We start from the raw sequence: 7,390 nt of genomic DNA, 5'->3' as shown, positions 1-7,390 counted from the left end.
ATATACATATATATACATACATACATACATACATATATATATATATATATATATATATATATATACACAGGGGCTGGACAAAATAATGGAAACACCGAGCATCATAGCATCATAATTTTGAAATATCTATAAAACCATCAAAAGTTTATTTTTATATTTTTTATTTATTACTAGTGTTGCTTAATATGTTTTGCTAAAATTGCTGTTTCTTTTCAGATATCATCAGAAAAAGGTAATTAAAATTCATTAAAGTGACAGATCTGTTGGACTTTCAAAGAGGTCAAATTGTTGGTGCTCATATGGCAGGTGCTAGCCTAACAAAACAGCCAAAATGTTTGGTGTATCAAGAAGTACTGTCTCAAAAGTAGTTACAGACTTTGAGAAAGAGGGAAAAATCTCCTCGTGAAAACAAAACTCCAGAAGAAAAACAAAACTTTCAGATAGGGACCATCAGACTCTTACTCAAATTGTTAGAAAGAATCACAAAAGTACATCTCCCCAAATTACTGCAGAGATTTGTGTTCTGGCTTTGAAACATTGATGATTGAATAGTCCACCACTTGTTCAAAACTGGAATTTGACACCACTTTGTATGTTATCAAAAGTATACCTCAGCATCACTGAAAAGAAGAGTGCAAACAAAACAGGGGCCATAACACAACCTTGCTTTGTGCTGTTTGTAGTGTCAAAAGAAGCCAAACATTCCCCACCAGATATGACAACAGCCTTCATTCCCACATGAAAGGAGATGATAACATTCAACATCTTGTCAGGTATCCCAAACTTTTTCAGAACTTTCCATAGTGTTTGCCAGTTAACAGTGTTGGAGGCCTTAGTAAGATCAACGGACACCATCAACAACTCTATTGAGATTATATGAATTTTATCGCATTTATATGTAATTTGACATCAGGAAGATGTCACTGACTCTCCACTCTCTTTTGAAAACACAAGGATTACATGTATGGTTCGAACTCACTCACTTTTCATGAACATGGTAATCCTCACAAACACATCTTTATGGAAAGCATGATGAATGTGCAAAACATTGACTTATTGGGTGTAAAAGGTACCCAAATTTACCAGCCTGTCATTCGTTTCCCAAACATGGCAAGCATGCCAAGACTGAGGGAGCAAGCCATCAGACGTCTCCATGCAGGTCAACATCCATGGGTCATTGCTAATGACTTAAAATGCAGTATTAAGACAATTGAGCGGATGAGGGAATGATACAATGCCACAAACAGCACGGATGATTGTCCATGCAGTGGTCAACCCAGGGTCACAACGGCATGTCAAGCTCGCCACCTATACCAACAGCACTTGCAGGACTGATTCTGGAGGGCGACATTAATCAGCTAGGCAAACTAGAGGGACTCATCACAGACCCATTTGTGCAGAGACAGTTCACCACTGGCTGAGATCTTTCAATCTGTATTGTCGATGTCTGGCTAGGGACCCCATCCTCATCAACAGGCACGGCTGTAGTGGGCTCAAAAACATCAGAATTGACGATATCAGCAGTGGAGGACTGTAGTTTTCTTTGGTGAAAGTCAATACTGCATTTTTGTGACAGATGGCAGAGTTAGGGTTTGGAGAAGAAGGGGCAAATGTCATGCCAATGGCTGTGTGGTGGAGAGAGACTCATGGGGAGGACAGAGCATCATGGTATGGAGTGGGATGGCACTCAAATAGAAACTTGGACCAGTGGTCTTCCAAAATATCGCCCAAGGCTGGGGCAATGGAGTAACTGCTGCTCGCTACATCAACCAAGTATTGAGGCCTCACATTGTGTCATATTTTGCCATCATCGGAATCATGTGTTCCAGCAAGATAACACTCATGTCCATACTGCCAGGTTGACAACAGACTTCCTCCAACAGCACAACATCCAGACACTGCCATCACCTTCCCTAAGCCCGGACTTGAACCCCATAGAGCACCTGTGGGGAAAAATCGAAAGAAGATAAATGACATCCATCCAAGGCCAACAACTACAGCACAACTCACTGTAAGTTTTAACAAAATGTGGGCTACTATCCCCATGGCCGTCATCAGTCGCTTGTTGCATTCAATATACAGAAGGTGCCTGTACATTGGTAATCAATGCTAACAGTGGGCACACAAAATATTGAGTTCATCTCTTTGAATGCCGGACACTCTGTCATCATGTGATACCATGTGATTTCAAACATGTTTCAGGAAATGATGTTTTAACATAAAGAAAAAACGGTTTCTTAATTAGCACACTTTAATCAATGCTATGGAAATCTGTTAATAAACTGGTTTCTATTTAGTATTTGTGCGATGTTTCTTTTGTGGTTCAGTTTATATATATACAATATCCATATCGGATATTGTTTTATGCCAGTAATACACACACACACCAGCTCCATTTCACTTCTTTATTACTCATCAATCAATTAACTATTTAATGAATTAACTAATTGATTGTTTGATCAATGGGTGAATAATAAAACAAAAGTGAAATAGAACAAGTGTGCTACATGTGTTTATTATTAGCATACTGATTCTCCTGAGATATGACAAATATCTGTTTCAATGCACAAGTTCACATCAAGAACTTTGCAAACCAAATATAGAAGCAACACACACACACACACACACACACACACACACACACACACACACACACACACATACACATGCATATATTGATTCATCCAGATAAAAGCATTTTATGATTTCATAAATCAACAACACTCATAATTTATTACATATACAGTGAAATGCAATATGCAAGCTGAAATGAACACATGTTTGTATGTTTACTATATGTATACCTTAGTGTATATATGTAACAAAGGGGTACCATTAACTTAACTGTGCATGATGATGGTGGTGGTGATGTTGCTGATTATGATGATGAAGTTGATGATAATGATGATGATAATGATGATAATGATGACGACAGCAATGACGACAATGATGATGGTGATGATGATGATGATGACTAGGTGATGATTCGTACATTTGAGTCAGTCTTCTCCAAGATATGGGCAATATCCAATTTCCTGGATTATAATGACAAAACAAAAATTATTTTACATGGTTTGCAAAAACACATTAGAAATGTTTTAGGTAGGATGTTTAGCATTTTATATTGAGATTGAAACTATACAGACAGTGAGTGACACTCAAGCAGAATATGAGTGAGATGGAAATATCATATGAGTGAGACTAAAATGATGTTTTTTAATTTTTACTTGCTTCAGTTATTTTTGACAGTGACCATGCTGGAGCACCACCTTGAAGGTATTTTAGTCAAAGAAATCGATCCTAGGATTTTTATTTTTTTTAAGCCTAGTATTTACTCTGTCAGTCTCTTTTGCTGAAATGATATGTTATGAGGACCAAACACACCAACACCAGTTGTCAAGCAGTGGTGTGGGACAAACATAGACACGCACGCACGCACACACACACACACACATGACAGGCTTCTTTCAGTTTCTGTCTACCAAATCCACTCGCAAGGCTTTGACTGGCCCAAGGTTATAGTAGAAGACACTTGCCCAAAGTGCCACACAGTGGGACTGAACCAAAAACTATATAGTTGGGAAGCAAGCTTCTTACCAAAGAGCTGCACCTATGTTTAAGAAAATTGTGTAATTAATGAGAAATGAGAGTTAAAAGTAGGATAAAACTGAAGCATGATTAAATTGATATGAAACTGACTAAAGTTAGATATGTCTGACTAAAGTAACAAAAAGACTGGTTAGATAAAACTGTTTAAATTTAGACGTGACTGAAGTAGTTTTAGAGTGAAACTAATGTGGGGTTAAAGTAGTTTGACAGTTATAATGAAGATATGCAAAGCTGAAATAAACACAGAATACGATTAACCATTAAATGAAATTGATAAAACAATAGTTATATGCTGTGCGAGTGAGATTATATGTAGGTGTGATTATGTGGGTGGAGCTATAATTTAGTGACCAGGATTATAGTTTAGTGGGCGGGAGTATAGTTTAGTGGGTGGATTTATACATGGCAGTAGGTGGGTTTATGGCTGTATGCGGACGAGCTACAATTGTATGTGCATTGGACTATAGTTAGTCATGGGTTGGACTACAGATGACAGTAGGTGTGACTATAGTTGCAGTACATAGGACTATATTTGGCAGGCTATATTCTGGTCTTTGTGAGTAAGGCTACAGTTGTACATGAGTGGGACTTTTGTTGGATGAGAATGGGATGGCAGGGGTGCATATTATAATTGTATGTAGGTTGAACAATAGTTGGATGTCGGTAGGGCTACAAATAAATGTGGATAGGAGTAGTTGGATACAGGTGGAATTAAATTTGGATGTAGGTGGAACTAAAGTTGAATATAGGTATGCCTACAACTGGATGTGGGTGGGTCTACAGTTGGATGTGGGTAGAACTACAATTAAATGTGGATAGGATTAGTTGGATGCAGGTGGAACTAAAGTTGGATATAGTTAAGCCTACAACTGGATGGGGGTGGGACTACAGTTGGAAGTGGGGGAGAGCGACATTGAATATCTGAGTTAGAAAGCTAAATGTGAGTTAAAAAGTATTATAAAACTGAAGTGTACTCTGGATCAAATCAAGTCAAGCAAAAATTAAATAAAGAAGAAAAAAACAGTATAAAATAAAACATGGACAAGTTTCTTTAACAGGCAACTCTATAACTGGTGTGTAAATTCTATAAGAAAGACAAAGATTTAGACTTTTCAAAGTAAAGTAATGTGGTAAAGGAGTGTTACATCTAAGTGTAGGTCTGTGAGATGCTATTCTAAATAAGGAGAGACAGGATTAGAGTGAGGGTTACCTTTTCAATGCGAGCAGAGTAAGCATCCGTTCCTGAAAATGCCATTTTTCTGTTTCCTTTTATTTGGTGAATGTTTCTAACTCTGTACAGCCTGAGAAATGAATGCTGCTTCTATTCACAATGGTCACCATTGTATTGGTTTAAATATGTAAATTTTGTCTAGTCCATCAGGCTGACATGATGTTATCGACTTTAAAATGATTACCATTCTCTTTGGTCAAGGAATGGCTGAGAACTGAGAGCATTACTGAATCATGTCATAGCGATATTCATTATGATTCAACAGCAAAAGTGTGACTGACCGATGTCCATTAAACCATTTTTGTAGAAATCTCGGTGTAATTTATGTCTCACCCACACACGAAAAGTGTGTGTGTGTGTGTGTGTGTGTGTGTGTGTGTGTGGTTGTGTGTGTGTGTCTCTGTCTGTCTGTCTGCTCTGTAATTTCTCTAAGCCATTAAGGTTATTAACAACGAGAATAAATGTCAAAAGTAAAAATATTTTCCACTGTTAGTTGAGATGTGAGAGGATTTATAGTCAAGTACGTGAATGGCAATAAAGGTTGAAGAAATCAGATTTAGATTTATAAAGTGTTATATATTGACAAATCATCATAAGAAAAGAGTAAAATTGGTAGTTCTCTCCATTTCATTCAAAGCAGAATTCCAGGTAAATGTGATGATCTGTTTCAAAGAAATCATAAGACCAGTTTTAAATATTTAAGAAGGAATAATAAAGCCTGTCAAAGAATCATACATGTACATTTTCACACACACACACACACACACACACACACACGAGGCACACACATACACACATACAACACACATACATACATGCACACAGAAACATGTATAAACAGATAAACACATAATTACTGAGAAGACGACGTTACATAGATGAGAACAAAAAATGTACAAAGAATTTATAATATGAAAATTTATGTAAATACTGAAAATGATAATATAAAATATATAATTCTAAATACATAAAATATATTCAACATACACATACTTAAATATCTATTACACGCACAGAACACAAACACAAACTTACATACATGCACACTAAGTCAGCTAACAATTTTTTATCCCCCATGTTATTAGTAACTTGCTCTAATGGGATTACTAAAATAAATCTGGATAAAACAAAAAAATCATTTGACATTAGCCAATCTGTTTATATATATACATATATATGCATATATATATATATATATATATATATATATATATATATATATATATCCAATAATGCATATGTCTGTGAATATGCATGAAATCAGGCATATATACATGTGTATGTGTGTGTGCATTGTGTGTGTGTGTGTGTGTGTGTGTGTGTGTGTGTAACTATATATATGTTTATATACCTTTTATCTTTTACTTGTTTCAGTCGGCAGACTATGGCCATGCAGGGGCACCACCTTGAAGAATTTTTAGTAGAATGTATCAACTGCAGTACTTATATTATTTTCTATCAGTCTCTTTTTGACAAACTGCTAAGTTACAGGGACACATGCACATCTGCACCAGTTGCCAAGCATTAGTGGGGAGGGAGGAGACAAACACAGACACAAAAACACACACACAGATATGTATACATATATACAATGGGCTTCTTTCAGTTTATGTCTACCAAATCTATTCCCAATCATTTGGTTGGCCCAAGGCCATGTAGTAGAAGACACTTACCCAAGGTGCCAAGGTGCCACACAGTTGGACTGAACCCTGAATCGTGTGGTTGAGAAGCAAGCTTCTTACTATACAGGCATGCCTGTGCCTATATATATGCATATACACACACAACACACACACACACACACACATATATATAATACATACATATACACACACATATATTTATATATATGTATATATATAATATTAGGGACAAAATCCAAAATTACAGGTAAAAACTCAATTAAAATCAATTTATAAAAAATTTAAATTAAATTGAGCTTTATATATAAGATATATATAAAATATATAGTTTTAGGGAAAATAACCAAGTTTCAAGAACTCATCAATGAAAATCCACTATCACATAGAAAAATTAACAATTAAAAGCACAATAAATGAGTATAATATAAAGCAAAGTAAATATTATAGGATAAATATAATAAAATGATTACACGTATTTCATAACTAATTTTCAAATAGAAAGGAAATTTAAATCTATTAAAATCAATTGAAATTATCAAAAATTAAATTCTATTCAAAAATATAGCTAATCGTCAGATATATATATCTAATTATTGTTCTACTTACGATCTGACGATTAGCTATATTTTTGAATAGAATTTAATTTTCGATAATTTCAATTGATTTTAATCGATTTAAATTTCCTTTCTATTTGAAAATTAGTTATGAAACATGTGTAATCATTTTATTATATTTATCTTATGATATTTACTTTGCTTATTTATTGTGCTGTTAATTGTTAATTTTTCTATGTGATAGTGGATTTTCATTGATGAGTTCTTGAAACTTGGTTATTTTCCCTAAAACTATATATATATATATATATATATATATATATACATATATATATATTATCTGCCTGTTTATC

The 7,390-nt window shown here is 34.9% G+C and overlaps 1 protein-coding gene across 1 annotated transcript in view; it reads right to left on the bottom strand.

The window, feature by feature from the left end:
- The window catches only part of LOC106873829 (pleckstrin homology domain-containing family H member 1), a 949,845-nt gene that overhangs the window by 162,030 nt on the left and 780,425 nt on the right, over window positions 1-7,390 (bottom strand). The gene's annotated exons all lie outside the window — the stretch shown is intronic.

This window comes from Octopus bimaculoides, chromosome 6 (assembly GCF_001194135.2).
Source record: "Octopus bimaculoides isolate UCB-OBI-ISO-001 chromosome 6, ASM119413v2, whole genome shotgun sequence".
In the NCBI taxonomy this organism is placed as follows: domain Eukaryota; kingdom Metazoa; phylum Mollusca; class Cephalopoda; order Octopoda; family Octopodidae; genus Octopus; species Octopus bimaculoides.
Note: the sequence above shows the minus strand (reverse complement) of the source record. Positions and strands in the feature narration are given on the sequence as shown.